This window comes from Elephas maximus, chromosome 5 (genome assembly GCF_024166365.1).
Source record: "Elephas maximus indicus isolate mEleMax1 chromosome 5, mEleMax1 primary haplotype, whole genome shotgun sequence".
NCBI classification, from domain to species: Eukaryota; Metazoa; Chordata; class Mammalia; order Proboscidea; family Elephantidae; genus Elephas; species Elephas maximus.
Genome location: NC_064823.1, coordinates 29,237,989 through 29,253,642, shown reverse-complemented (window position 1 = coordinate 29,253,642; position 15,654 = coordinate 29,237,989). Strand labels below are relative to the sequence as shown.

Sequence of the window (15,654 nt, the reverse complement as noted above, 5' to 3'; positions counted from 1 at the left end):
CCAGTTATCTAGTGCTGCTATAACAGGAATACCACAAATGGGTGGCTTTAACAAACTTATTTTCTCACTATTTTACGAGTCTAGAAGTTCAAATTCAGGGCACTGGCTTTAGGGGAAGACTTTCTTTGTTGGCTCTGGGGAAAGATGCTTGTCTCTTCTCAGTTCCTTTTCCTTGGTTCCTTGGTGATATTCACATGCTATGGCAACTAAAAAAAAAAAAAATAATAATAATAATTTTTTAATTTTTTTTTATACCAACTACCCCCATCTCTGCTTGCTTGCTTACTCTGCTCTTTTGTATTTCAAAAGGAATTTATTTAAAACACATACCCAACACTAATATTTCCTCACTGACTTAAAAAAGAAAACCCATTGTCTAATTGGATTATAACCACATGTATAGGGGTTAGGATTTACAAGATATATTTTGGGGGGACATGTTTCAATCCATAACACTTATCCTCCATAACCCACTAAATCCTTGATACTCTAAGACCACAGAATATAAACATATTCATGGGGAAAATGGAGAAATCCTGATGTTCCATCAGGGAACAGAGAATCAAAATAGAAATTAAATTGAGTTATTAAGTACGTTTCTCACGTATCTCAGTTTGTAGACTTGATACCAATATTCTGAAATACTTGATCTATGCACTTTTTTTCTACAAAGGGTTCTCTGGCTGGATAGTTTTGACAAATGCTGTATTTCCTTTTAGAAGAGTCAGGATGTCTATTTAAGTATTAGAGAAGACCTGCGGTAAAAAAGAAAGAAAGGAAACTCCATGTTTCCCACACTTATTTGATCAAGGAGACTCTTGGAATAACCCCATAAATTAATACTCCTGGAAACATACTAATAAACATTCTTTAAATGTATCTTTTTAAACCACAGATTTTGCACTTATTCACTGCTCAAAAACCAATGGGCTTCAATGGATCTCCAGATTTCTTTTTTCCAGGAAAGTGCCCTTTTAAAGATCTTGTACAATGTCTTCTGCTCTAGCAGTGTTATTTTATCTTCAGTGTTTCCCAGTGTAGATCCTTTACTTTAGCTAGGTCAGACATCTCACTCTTCCCTGAACAAGGCACACAGTTTTTTAACCATGACCTTCAACTCCCCTTCGCCTCTGTGTATCCAAACACTATGTAGCTGTGTGGGTTCTCCCCTCGCAGCAATTCCTCAAAGCCTCCCCTGACCATCCCAGCTCAAAATGGTCATTCCTTTATGACACATAAGCACTTGCACCACCAGGGAATTATGCTCCTACGTTTATAAGTTGTCTGACCAGTTAAAATTTCTGCCATAAAAAGCTATATCCTGTGGTACTTTTATGTTACTTCTAATGCTTGCTAAACGTCTATTCAAAAGACATACACACACACAGAGGAATGAGTGAATGTGTGCATTTTTCTAAGAATTTAGTGATTTTGCACGGATTGGTAATGTCTGCAAATTTTAAAACTGATAGAAAACAGCACATATGAAATCAGTTTGGTGAGCTCAATGAATTTTTTAGATATGATTTCACAGCCTTTACTATCATGGATCCTGCGAGATACTATTTTTATTCATTATGCAAAAAATAAGATATTCAGGTACTATATTTGGGAATGATTGTATGAAATTTCTCGTAAAGTATCTTATCAACGATTGCAAATAAAAGTGGTCAAAAAAAGATATGGTTGGGCAAGGCACCTGTGAATTTTTGAGCCAGGAAAGAAAATACACAAAAGTTCCTCTGATTTCAATATAAGAGGAGACAGAGATAACAGGAGGGAAAGAAAAACTAAGACTTAACTGATTTATCAATTGCAACTCACAGAGGAGATTCTGGCCGCGGGGAAATAATAAATGTCAGTTTTTCCCTTCAGATACTCAAGTACAATATCTTCTTGAGAAAGGTAATTTATTTCTTAATCTTGAGGAAAGCTCTAGGGCCTGATAAACTCTAAAAGGTCCCAACTGTCTACTCTACCAACTGTCTACTCTAGAATGAATAAAAGGCAATTAGACTTTCCGATGTTGGCCTTTAGCGAGCATAGCTGGGAGTCAGACTCAGGTAAGCATTAATCAGGCTGCAGTTAGTGTTGTAATTAAGATTAAACATTTAGAAAAGCAAAGTACAGGCTCTTAGCATGAACATCTTATTTGACTCTAAAAAGAAAGCTACTCATAGGCCATATCAGCAAAATAGTTCTCATTGATGGTGAGGATTAATTACTATGATATATTGAATGAAATATATGTGCACACACTTAATTTTTATTTGACAAAAGCAACCCATAAGTGTATGGGGAAAGGAGCATATATGAGTACAAAAAACTGCCATTTAAAGAGCATTTGACAATGACTTTCTTACTTTTCTACAAAGCTTTCCCTGCTAACCAAATGAGCCAGTGCCCTGAAGAGCTGTAATAGACAGTGACCGTATTTCCCATTGTTGTTAAATGTTTTTCTTGTCCATAGCACAGTTAGTGCTAGGAAGAAACTGATTTCTTTTTTGCCCTGGGCCTAAATATCTGTACTGATTTGGTTGGCTTGGTCCTTCCAAAAAATGACGTCGTTCCTTGGATCAGTAAAAAAAATTTTGGTGGAAAACAAAATTGTCAAAGGAAAGTTATGATTTCCTAAAATGGGAAAAAAGAGATTATTTCATGGGATTTTTTTCCAAAATGTAACGTTTTACAGCTAATGGGGACAGAAAAAAACTTCAGGATAATGATTATCTCTGTGAAAGAAGGAAGGGGATGGGATAGGAAAAAAAGACATTTCAAGCATATGTGTATTATTTTATATCTTAAAAGAAAGATTTAAAAATGCTAACATTTTTCATATGCTTCACATCATTTTTAAAAATATTGTGATTTTGGAGAAAACTTACACAGCAAATTAGGTTCTCATTTAACAATGTCTATTTTTTTATACATATTATTAAGTAACTTTGATTATACTTCCCACAATGTGTCAGCATTCTCATCATTTCCATTCCGGTAGTTCTGTTTCCATTAATCTAGCTCCTTGACCCCCCTTACCTTCTCATCCTTGGTCTAGAGCAAATGTTGACTGTTAGGTCTCACTTAGGTAGTTGGTTAGAGTAGCACAATATTCACAGGTGATATTATTTATTGCTGTGATCCACTCAGTCTTTGGCTGCTAGGTGACCTCTGCAAATAGTTTGAGTTCCAAGTTTAAAGAGTATCCCAAGGCAATAGACTCAGGTTCCTCTAGTCTCTACCAGTCCAGTAGGTCTGATCTTTTTTTAGGAATTTGAGTTTTGTTCTACTTTTTTTTTTTTTCATTCTTTCTGGGACCGTCTATTGTGTCCATGGTCAAAATGGTTGATAGTGGTAGCTGGGCACCATCTAGTTCTTCTGGTCTTATGGTAGCAGAGGCTGTGGTTCGTGTGGGACATTAGTCCTATGGATTAATATCTTTCTTGAGTCTTTGGTTTCTTTCACTCTCCTTTGCCCCAGACCGGAAGAGATCAGGAGTTGTATCTTAGATGGCTACTCACAAGCTTTTAAGGCTCCAGACGCTACTTACCAAACTAGGATGTAGAACATAATCTTTATGAGCTGTGTTCTACCAAGCGGCGAGGTTGTCCCCTGAGATTATGATCCTAAGCCCTCAAACTGCTTCACATCATTTTTTAATAAATAAAAAGTTTAGATAGTTTTTATTACATAAATATCCACAACATACCTATGTTTGCATACGTAAGTAAATAAAGTATTATTGAATATACCAAGGGCTGCCAAAAGAACAAACAAATCTGTCTTGGAAGAAATACAGCCAGAATGCTCCTTAGAAGCAAGGATGGTGAGACTTGGTCTTTGGACTTGTTATCAGAAGGGATCAGTCCCTGGAAAAGGGATGGATTGACAGAGTGGCCACAACAATGGACTCAAGCATAACAACGATTGTGAGGATAGTGCAGACAGGGCAGTGTTTTCTTCTGTTGTGCATAGTGTACCAACAACAAAGTATTATTCAATGAATCAGTAACCTACATGAATTTTTATCATTCTGCAACTTTTTTTTTTTTAAACCTTAATGTGTTTTCTCAATATTGATAGGTGTAGAACTAATTCACTCAGTCTAGTTGTTTTATGGAGGCCTGTGTGGTAAAAATAGCTACCATGCTTGGCTGCTACCTGAAAGGTTTGGAGGTTTGAGTCTCTCCAAAGGTGCCTCGGAAGAAAGGCATGGTGACCTACTTCTGAAAAGTCAACGATTGAAATCCCTGTTACGCCTTGTTCTACTCTGAAGGATGTGGGTTTGCCAAGATTCAGAGTCAACTCAGTGCTAACTTTTCTCTTTTTTTGAGTTTCTATAAGTTGCTAAAGAGCCCTAGTGGTATACTGGTTAAGTATTTGGTGGTAACCCAAGGGTAAGTGGTTTGAATCCACCAGCCACTCCACGGGAGATAGATGTGGCTCACTTATGCCTAATGTATCTCCCTTTTTTTTTATTTTTTTGTATGTGTACAACTGGTTTATTGAAAAGCCTGATTCACTGGGGTACAACTATGGAATTGCTTTACTTATTTATTTATTTTTTTCTAGTCACTGCCTTTACCTGTGCTGAATCTCCCTTTCCAGCCCCTTAATGATATGCAGGATGGATCTCACAGCTGATTACTTTCACATATTAAACAGTCCAGTTCAGTTCTGTCCACTTATCCCAGTTTAACTTATCAGTCTCATGCCCTTCCGCCTAGTTCAGCCCGATCATAACTGGAGGGCCTTGGATTTAGGAGGGACCCTGGTCTGCTCTTTTGCTTCTCCTCATCCTCTTATGGGTCTTCATCTCTCCTCCAATGTACTGGATTGGGGTGGGGGTGGGGGTCGTGGAAGCCTTTGGAATCTTCTCTTTACTGACATGAGCTGCGCTTTGATTCACTGAGTTGGCAGGCACCTTTATGTTGGGGAATATAGGTGAATTCTTTGTGAAATGAATGAAAAACTCTGACTTGACCTCTCCTGACCCACCTCCCCATTCCCATCCTTGGTAGTTCAAACCGCATTCTCTCTTTTTTTAAAAAATTAGTTTTTATGGTTCTTTAAGTGAAAGTTTACAAATCAGGTCAGTCTCTCATACAAAAATGTATATACACCTTGCTATACACTCCTAATTCCTCTCCCTCTAGTGAGATAGCACAATTCTTCCCTCCACTCTCTCTCCTTGTGTCCATTCGGGTAGCTTCTGGCCCCCTCTGCCTTCTCATCTCCCCTCCAGACAGATGCCAACATAGTCTCATGTGTCTACTTGATCCAAGAAGCTCGTTCTTCACCAATATCATTTTCCATCCCATATTCCAGTCCAATCCCTATCTGAAGAGTTTGCTTTGGGAATGGTTCCTGTCTTGGGCTAACAGAAGGTCTGGGGATCATGGCCTCTGGGGTCCTTCTAGTCCCAGTCTGACCAGTAACTCTGGTCTTTTTATGAGAATTTGAGGTCTGCATCCCACTGCTCCCCGGCTCCCTCAGGGGTTCTCTGTTCTTTCCCTGTCAGGGCAGTCATCGGTTGTGGGCAGGCACCATCTAGTTCTTCTGCTCTCAGGCTGATATAGTCTCTGGTTTATGTGGTCCTTCCTGTCTCTTAGGCTCATAATTACCTTGTGTTTTTGGTGTTCCTCATTCTTCCTTGCTCCAGGTGGGTTGAGACCAATTGATGCATCTTAGATGGCCACTTGCTAGCGTTTAACCTCAAACACAACTCTCCAAAGTGGGATGCAGAATGCTTTCTTAATAGGTTTTATTATGCCAATTCGCTTAGATATCCCCTGAAACCATGGTCCACAAACCCTCACCCCTGCTATTCTGGCCTTTGAAGCGTTCAGTTTATTCAGGAAACTTCTTTGCTTTTGATTTAGTCCAGTTGTGTTGACCTCTCCTGTATTGTGTATTGTCTTTCCCTTCACCTAAAATAAAGCATATCTTACTACCGAATTAGTGAATACCCCTCTCCCTCTCTCCCTCCCTCCCGCCTCTCCTAACCATCAAAGAATATTTTCTTCTCTGTTTAAACTATTTCTCCAGTTCTTATAATAGTGCTCTTATACACTGTCCTTTTGCAACTAATTTCACTCAGCATAATGTCGTCTAGATTTCTCCATGTTATGAAATGTTTCATGGATTCATCATTGTTCTTTATCGATGCGTAGTATTCCATTGTGTGAATATACCATAATTTATCCATTCACCCGTTGATGGGCACCTTGGTTGCTTCCAACTTTTTGGTATTGTGAACAGTGCTGCAATGAACATGGGTGTGCATATATCTGTTCGTGCAAAGGCTCTAATTTCTCTAGGATATATTCCAAGGAGTCGGATTGCTGGATCGTATGGTAGTTCAGTCTCTAGTTTTTTAAGGAAGCACCAAATCCATTTCCAAAGTGCTTCTAACATTTTACATTCCCACCAACAGTGTAGAAGTCTCTCCACAACCTCTCCAGCATTTATTATTATGTGTTTTTTGGATCAATGCCAGCCTTGTTGGAGTGAGACGGAATCTCGTTGTAGTTTTGATTTGCATTTCTCTAATGGCTAATGATCTTGAGCCTTTCCTCATGTATCTGATAGTAGCCTGAATGTCTCCTTTAGTGAAGCGACAGTTCATAGGCTTTGCCCATTTTTTCATTGGGTTATTTGTCTTTTTTGTGGTTGAGTTTTAGCAGAATCACGTAGGTTTTAGAGAGCAGCCACAGATGGGAACTGTCATAGCTAAAACCTTTTTCCCCGTCTCTAAGTAGTCTTTTTGCTCTTTTGGTGAAGTCTTTCGATGAGCGTAGGTGTTTGATTTTTAGGACCTCCCAGTTATCTGGTTTCTCTTCTGCATTTTTATTATTGTTTTGTATATTGTTTATGCCAGGTATTAGGGCTCCTAACGTTGTCCCTATTTTTTCTTCCATGATCATTACCATTTCAGATTTTATGTTTAGGTCTTTGATCCATTTCGAGTTTATTTTTGTGCATGGTGTGAGGTATGGGTCTTGTTTCATTTTTTTGCACATGGATATCCAGTTATGCCAGCACCATTTGTTAAGAAGACTGTCTTTCCCCCAATTAACTGATTTTGGGCCTTTGTCAAATATCATTTGCTTATATGTGGATGGATTTATGTCTGGATTCTCAATTCTGTTCCATTGGTCTATGTATCTGTTGTTGTACCAGTACCAGGCTGTTTTGACTACTGTGGCAGTATAATACATTCTAAAATCAGGTAGACTTAGGCCTCCCACTGTGTTCTTTTTCAGTAATGCTTTACTTATTCGGAGTCTCTTGCCCTTCCATATGAAGTTGGTGATTTGTTTCTCCATCTCATTAAAAAATGTCATTGGAATTTGGATAAGAATTGCATTGTATCTATAGGTGGCTTTTGGTATAATAGATATTTTTACAAAGTCTTCCTATCCATGAGCAAGGTACGTTTTTCCATTTATGTATATCTCTTTTGGTTTCTTGCAGTAGTGTCTAGAAGTTTTCTTTGTATAAGTCCTTTACGTCTCTGACAAGGTTTATTGCTAAGTATTTTATCTTCTTTGGGGGCTACTGTAAATGGAATTGATTTGGTGATTTCTTCTTCTATGTTCTTTTTTGTTGGTGTAAAGGAATCCAACTGATTCTTGTATGTTTACCTTGTATCCTGATACTCTGCCAAACTCTTCTACTAGTTTCTGTGTTTTTTTTTTTTTTCTTTTTTTTTGAGGATTCTTTAGGGTTTCTGTGTATAAGATTATGTCTTCTGCAAATAGAGATACTTTTTCTTCTACCTTACCAATCTGGATGCCATTTATTTCTTTATTTAGCCTAATTAATCTGGCTAGAACCTCCAGCACAATGTTGAATAAGATTGCTGGCAAGGGGCATTCTTGTCTGCTTCCTGTTCTCAAGGGAAATGCTTTCAGAATCTCTCCATTTAGGATGATGTTGGCTGTTGGCTTTGTATAAATGCCCTTTATTATGTTGAGGAATTTTCCTTCTATTCTTATTTTGCTGACAGTTTTTATCATGAATGGGTGTTGGACTTTGTCAAATGCATTTTCCGCATCAGTGGAGAAAATCATGTCGTTCTTGTCTTTTTATTTTATTTATATGGTGGATTGCATTAATTGTTTTTCTAATGTTGAACCGTCCCTGCTTGCCTGGTATAAATCCCACTTGGTAATGGTGAATTTTTTTTTTTTTTTTTTTTTGATATGTTGTTGAATTCTATTGGCTAGAATTTTGCTGAGGACTTTTGCATCTAAGTTCATGAGGCACATAGGTCTGCAAGTTTTCTATTTTTGTGGTGTCTTTACCTGGTTTTGGTATCAGGGATATGCTGGCTTCATAGAATGAGTTTGGGAGCATTCAGTCCTTTTCTATGTTGTGAAATACCTCTAGCAGTAGTGGTGTTAACTCTTCTCTGAAAATCTAGTAGAACTCTATAGTGAAGCAATCAGGGACAGATTGTGTGTGTGTGTGTGTGTTTTGATTACCTTTTCAATCTCTTTTTTGTTATGGGTCTATTTAGTTGTTCTGCCTCTGTTTGTGTTAGTTTAGGTAGGTATTGTGTTTCTAGGAATTCATCCATTGAATTTGTTAGAGTACCATTTTTTGTAGTAATCTGATATGATTATTTTAATTTCAGTTGGGTGTGTTGTAATATTGCCTATCTCATTTCTTATTTGGGTTATTTGTTTCCTTTCCTGTTTTTCTTTTGTCAGTCTGGCCAATGGTTTATCAATTTTGTTAATTTTTTCAAAGAACCAGCTTTTGGTCTTGTTAACTCTTTCAATTGTTTTTCTCTTCTCTATTTCATTTAATTCTGCTGTAATTTTTATTATTTGTCTTCTTTTGGCGACTGAGTGTTTCTTTTGTTCCTGTCTATTTGTTCAAGTTGTAGGGACAGTTCTTTGATTTTGGCCCTTTCTTCTTTTTGTATGTGTACATTTATTGCTATAAGTTGATGTCTGAGCGCTGCTTTCGCTGTGTCCCAAAGGTTCTGATCGGATGTTTTCATTCTCATTGGATTCTATGAATTTCTTTATTCCATCCTTAATGTCTTCCATAACCCAGTCTCTTTTGCACAGAGTATTGTTCAGTGTCCAAGTATTTGATTTCTTTTCCCTGGTTTTTCTGCTATTGATTTCTACTTTTATGGCCTTATGGCCAGAGAAGATGCTTTGTAATACATCGATGTTTTAGATTCTGCAAAGGCTTTCTTTATGAACTAACATGTGGTCTATTCTAGAGAATGTTCCATGTGCACTAGAAAAGAAAGTATACTTTGCAGCTGATGGGTGGAGTGTTCTGTGTATGTCTATGAGGTCAAGTTGGTTGATTGTGGCATTTAGATCTTCCATGTCTTTATTGAGCTTCTTACTGGATGTCCTGTCCTTCACCAAAAGTGGTGTGTCGAAGTCTCCTACTATAATTGTGGAGCTGTCTATCTCACTTTTCAATGCCGTTAGTGTTTGTTTTATGTATCTTGCAGCCCTGTCACTGGGTTCATAAATATTTAACATGGTTATATCTTCCTGGTAAATTGTCCCTTTAATCATTATATAGTGTCCTTCTTTATCCTTTGTGGTGGATTGAACTTTAAAGTCTATTTTGTCAGAAATTAATATTGCCACTCCAGCTTGTTTTTGATTGTTGTTTACTTGATATATATATTTTTTCCATCCTTTGAGTTGTAGTTTGTTTGTGTCTCTAAGTCTAAGTGTGTCTCTTGTAGGCAGCATATAGCTGGAATATGTTTTTTTTATCCAATCTGCAACTCTCTGTCTCTTTATTGGTGCATTTAGTCCATTTACTTTCAGTGTAATTATAGATAGGTATGAGTTTAGTGCTGTCATCTTGATACCTTTTTTGTGTGCGTTCTTGACAATTTCATTTTCCACTTTTCTGTGCTGAGAAGTTTTTCTTTGTAAATTGTGTGTTCCTCTTTTTCATTGTAGTTGAATTTGTTTTTGCTCAGTCTTTATGTTTATCTTGGTTTTTATTTTGAAGCACGGGATTGTTAGTCTTCTTTGTGGTTACCTTAATATTTATCCCTATTTTTCTAAGTATAAACCTAACTTGTATCTCCCTATATCACCTTGATTTCCTCTCCATATGGAATATCTATGCCTCCTGTATTTAGTCCCTCTTTATTGATTATTGTCATCTTTTACATAATGACATCAGTGATTCCCTGTTTTGAGGGTTTTAATCTTGTTTTATTTTTGTGATTTCCCTATCTGAGTTGATATCAGGATGCTCTGTTCTGCGTCCTGTGTTGTACTGATATCTGATATTATTGATTTTCTGACCAAAGAATTTCTTTAGTAATTCTTGTAGCTTTGGTTTGGTTTTTGCAAATTCTGTACGCTTGTGTTTATCTGTAAATGACTTAATTTCACCTTCGTATTTGAGAGAGAGTTTTTCTGGATATATGATTCTTGGCTGGCAATTTTTCTCCTTTAATGCTCTATTTATGTCATCCCATTGCCTTCTTCCCTGCATGGTTTCTGCTGAGTAGTCCAAACTTACTCTTATTGATTCTCCTTTGTAGGTGACTTTTCTTTTATCCCTGGCTGCTTTAAGATTTTCTCCTTATCTTTGGTTTTGTCACATTTGATGATAATATGTCTTGGTGATTTTCTTTTCGGATCTACCTTGCATGGGGTTTGATGAGCGTCTTGGATAGATATCCATTCATCTTTCTCGATGTCAGGGAAGTTTTCTGCCAACAGAACTTCAACAACTCTCTCTGTACTTTCTGTTATCCCTCCCTGCTCTGGAATTCCAATCACACGTAAGTTATTCTTCTTGATAGAGTCCCACATGTTTCTTAGGGTTTCTTCACTTTTTTAAATTCTTTTATCTGATTTTTCCTCAAATATATTGGTGCCAATTTTCTTATCCTCCATCTCCCCAATTCTGCTTTCTAATTCCTCAATTCTACTCCTCTGATTTCCTATTGAGTTGTCTAGTTGTGTAATTTTGTTGCTAATCTTTTGAATTTCTGAATGCTGTCTCTCTATGGGTTCTTGCAGCTTATTAATTTTTTCATTATGTCCTTGAATAATTTTTATTTCTTCAACTGCTTTTTCTGTGTGTTCCTTAGCTTTTTCTGTACATTGCCTGATTTCATTTCTAATGTTGTCCCTGATATCTTGAAGCATTCTGTATAGTAATCTTTTGTATTCTACATCTGGCAATTCCAGGAATATATTTTCATCTGGGAGAGATCTTGATTCTCTGTTTTGGGGCACTGTAGGAGCAATCATGGTCTGCTTCTTTATGTGATCTGATATCGACTGCTGTCTCCGAGCCATCTATAAGTTATTGTAATAATTTATTTTATATTTGCTCACTGAGTCCTATCTTCTTGTTTTGTTCTGTTTCAATATATCCACATGGGCTTCTAGAGTGCACTAACTTGATTATTGGAGCCTTTGAAGCACTAATGTTCTGTTACCAGATGGTTAGAGCTGTTACCAGGTATATGAGCCTATGGGTCCATTCACTATTCTTGAGTAGAATCAGCTCAGGTGTCCTGATGGTCGGTCACCTTGTGTGTGGTGTAGGCTCTCACTTACTATCTTAGAGGAGTAGTGGTGATGGTTGTATGCACCAGTTTCTGGTAGCAGCAAGGGGTCACACTCTGAGGAGGTCGGGGTTCTGACAGCCTTCCTGTAAGTGCCAGTGAGGAAGCAGTGTTCCCTTCTCTAGAGCACCTTGGTATGGTGGGCTCTGCATCTGTACCTTAGGCACCCTGTGCTTATACCTGTAAAGACTGGTAGGCACCATTATCCTCAGAATACTTTCATGGGTGGCTAGGTGGTGTGGATGGAGCCTCAGCCCTCAGGTCCCTGCTCTGGGTAGGTGAGGGCTCTGTTTAATAGGTAGAGTGGTATAGACCTCTAAAACCTGCCTCTCCACTGCTCAGCTGAAACAATTATAGTCAGACCTTTAACAGATTTGCCTTTGCATTAAAATAGCCCCTGGTTCCATGTAGGAGTGAAAGCCAAAGTCTATGGGTCTCTTATGCCTGGACTGAGCTGCTTCTGCTTTGATCTTCTGGTTTAGGGGAGTCTGGAGATTATTTTTCCCCTGATTGTTAGTTTGCTGCTTTTCCCAGGCCAGTAAAATGGGTCAGAAAAAAGCAGGGCACTACTATTTCAGGCCCAGGGAATTCAAATGTTGATGAAGCCGGCTGGGGCAAGGAGTGGAGGGATCAGAGAGATAGGAGATAGTAGTGTGGTAAAATAGACAAAATCACTTACTTTGTGTCCAAAGCGCTGTTTTATCTGAGGTTCAAGAGGTGTGTGTAGCCTGTGTGTTCTGGCTGGGTCCACTGTCAAGATTGCCCCAGGGCTTTAGGGCTGAATCCCATGCTTGCCTTTTCTCAGGAAACTACCATCAGCCCCACCACATTTGCACCAAAGAGCGGCACCAAGGAATTGGAGTTGGGATGCTGTGCAGGCTTGGCAACTAGTCACTGCTTCTGAGCGGTCTCTCGCTTCCCCGTCACTCAGGTTGGTATGTAGCCTCTGTGCACTGGCTGGTTCCCCGCCAACATTGCCCCAGGGGGTTAAAGCTGCGTCCCGTGCTTGCCATGTCTCAGGAATCTACCACCAGCCCTACCTCATTTGCGCCAAAGAACAGCTCCAAGGATTCAGAGCTGGGGCGCTGCACAGGCTCAGCAACTAGCCGCTGCTTCTGTGTTGTCTCTAGCTCCCCTGTTACTCAGGTCAATTCCTTACTACTGTGTTTGTTGGTCTGGGTTTGTAAATTGTCATATATGTTATTGATTCACTTGTTTTTTTAGGTGTTTATTGTAAGAGGGTTCAGTGGAAGCTTTTGGCTCTTCAGCCATCTTGGCTCCGGCTCTTTTTTTTTTTTTTAATTTTCTCTTTTTTGTGTAGCAGTGTTTCTTACAGGAAGCATATAGTTGATTTTTTTTTTTTTTTAATCCAAGCTGAAAATTTCTGGCTTTAATACAGTAGCATATTTACATTTATTATCACTAATAATATATTTGAATTTACATTGAGCATCTTATTTCACATTTTTATTTTATCAGAGATTTTAGGTTTTTTGCCCTAATTTTTTTGATTGATAAACTGCTATAATGCTATTCTATTAGTGTTTTCCTATAATTTTTTCCTTATAGATATTAAATTTTCTCAGCCCTTATCTTTTTAAATAATGCTGCTTCAACATTCAATTATCTTTTCCCAGAGTCCTGTTAAAATTCTACTAAAAAAATGAATTCTCAAACTTGCATATCTATTAACTACTTAAAGTTTTTTTTTTCCTCCATGTTTTATTACGGACAAATATTCTCTTCCCATTCTCTTCTTTACCTTTCTTAATTTTAGAGTTTATCTTTTAAGTTTTGTGTGTGTGTGTGTGTGTGTGTGTGTGTACGTGTTTTAATGCTTACATATTTTCTAGGATTAGTAATTGATTCCTCTTCCTGCTCATATCATTTTCTATTTTTTCAGTAGAAATGATTCTTTCCTCTCTGTGAGCCTTAAACGTATTTATTTTAAAGAGATTTTAAGATTACTCAATTGTTTTCATTTTGTGGGGAGTAAATTTATCTCCTGGCTGGTGATTTCTTTGGCTGTCTGTCTTTCTCCAGATCTCTTGTTTATATTGTTATTTTAGTTTGCTGGCTCATGTTGAGGAGGAGATTTTTTTTTAATTTTTCTCAGCCCATACCATTCTTATCTAATGGGTTTTCAGTTGCCCCCAACTGATCCCCTGAAGCTGCTAATACAAAGAAAGGTTTATATCAGTAGCATTTGTCAAGCATTTATTCAGCATGAATACTGGCATTATCACACATTGATTCACAGTACTTTGAGGCCACGTCTGCTTCCCAACTTCTAAATGGCTTGCTACACATTGTTTTGTTCTTTTTGGCTTCCATTCGTGGAGTAGGATGGGAACTTACACTAGCCTTAGTTTTAAGCACTGAGCTGGCTCTTTCCCTTGACTCTGCTGGGCCCCTGTTATCCACAGGCATTGGTTCCAGGCTGCCTCTGCCTGTTCCTAAACTCAGGGCAGTCAGGCCCATGGTCTCAGCCCTTCTCACCACTTTGTGTTTCTGCTGTTTCCAATCCAAGGAGGTGCTCATCAATTTTCTATACAGCTCTATCTTCTTTGCTCCACTTGTTGGTCACCAAAGACAATAAATCAACAAACGAGGATACGCCATGCCTTTCCTAGCAATCATGCAAAGCTCTCTTCCCTTACTCTCAATCTGCCACTCTTCCAATTATATACTTCAGTTCATGGGGTCTCCCACTTGAAAGTCTGTTTTGCTTTCTTGACTAAATATTTGTAGTGATGATAAATAAAGTATAAAAATAAGGAGTTAAAAAGATACTCTCAAGTTTGACAACATCATTGTTGTTTAGCTTCCACCAAGTCATCCCTTGATTCATGGTGACCCCATGTAAAACAGAATAAAATGCTACCCAGTCCTTTGTCACCCCCATGATCAGAAGCAGATCAGATTGTTATGATCCACAGGGTTTTCACTGGCAGATTTTCAGAATATCACCAGGCCTTTCTTCCTAGTCTGTCTTAGTTTGGAAGCTCTGTTGAAATCTCTTTAGCATCATAGCAACAGAAAAGCCTTCACTGACAGACAGATGGTGGCTGAGATGTATTGGCCAGGAACTGAACCCAGGTCTCCGGCACTGAAGGTGGGAATTCTACCACTGAACTTACTTCCCCTAAAGACTTGAGCTCACATTGACCGTTCTTGTGCTCCTCTCTCTAGACTTCCTTCGTAGAATAGTCTATCCTAATTCTGCTTCTTATGCCCTGGCACATGGGATGACTCCATGATGTCATGTGTCCCTAGTGTTGCCAGATTAAATAGAGGATGCCCAGTTAAATTTAAATTTCAAATAAATAATGAATAAATATTTCATGTATTTACATCCTAGATATTGCATGAGACCTACTTATCCTAAAAAATTGTTGTTTACCTGAAGTTCAAAGTTAGCATTATATTAGGCTTCTGTATATCTCTAAGCATATTAGACACAGGATTAGAAAGATAGTTAAATTTCTTTTCATTATGAAATCCATGCTACTTGCTAAAGCCAACAAGTAGGGTTAACTACCTCTTTAAAAATGCTAGTAAAGACAGGGATTGGACTGGACTAGAAGATAGAAAACGATACTGGTGAGGAGTGAGCTTCTTGGCTCAAGTAGATACATGATACTATGTGGGCAACTCCTATCTGGAGGAGAGATGAGAAGGCAGAGGGGGACAGAATCTGGCTGAATGGACACAGGAATACAAGGTGGAGAGAAGGAGTGTGCTGTTCATTAGGGGAAGAGCATCTGGGAGCATATAGCAAGGTGTGTATAATTTTTGTATGAGAGACTGACCTGACTTGTAAACTTTCAATTAAAGCACAAAAAAAAGTCAGTAAAGACATACACTGTTTTTCAGTGAATTTCCCAAGTGTAATGATGCATTAAAAAACAGAACATACTGGGGGTGGAGCCAAGATGGCAGAGTAGTCAGATGCTTCTGGTGATCTCTCTTACAACAAACACCTGAAAAACAAGTGAAACCATTATATATATGACACGCTAGGAGACCTTAACATCAAAGGCAACGTTAGGGAATCAGACTGAGCTGCA

The 15,654-nt window shown here is 38.2% G+C and overlaps 1 protein-coding gene across 1 annotated transcript in view; it reads left to right on the top strand.

The window, feature by feature from the left end:
- Positions 1 to 15,654, top strand: part of LOC126076824 (rho GTPase-activating protein 20-like) — a 155,879-nt gene that overhangs the window by 115,745 nt on the left and 24,480 nt on the right. The gene's annotated exons all lie outside the window — the stretch shown is intronic.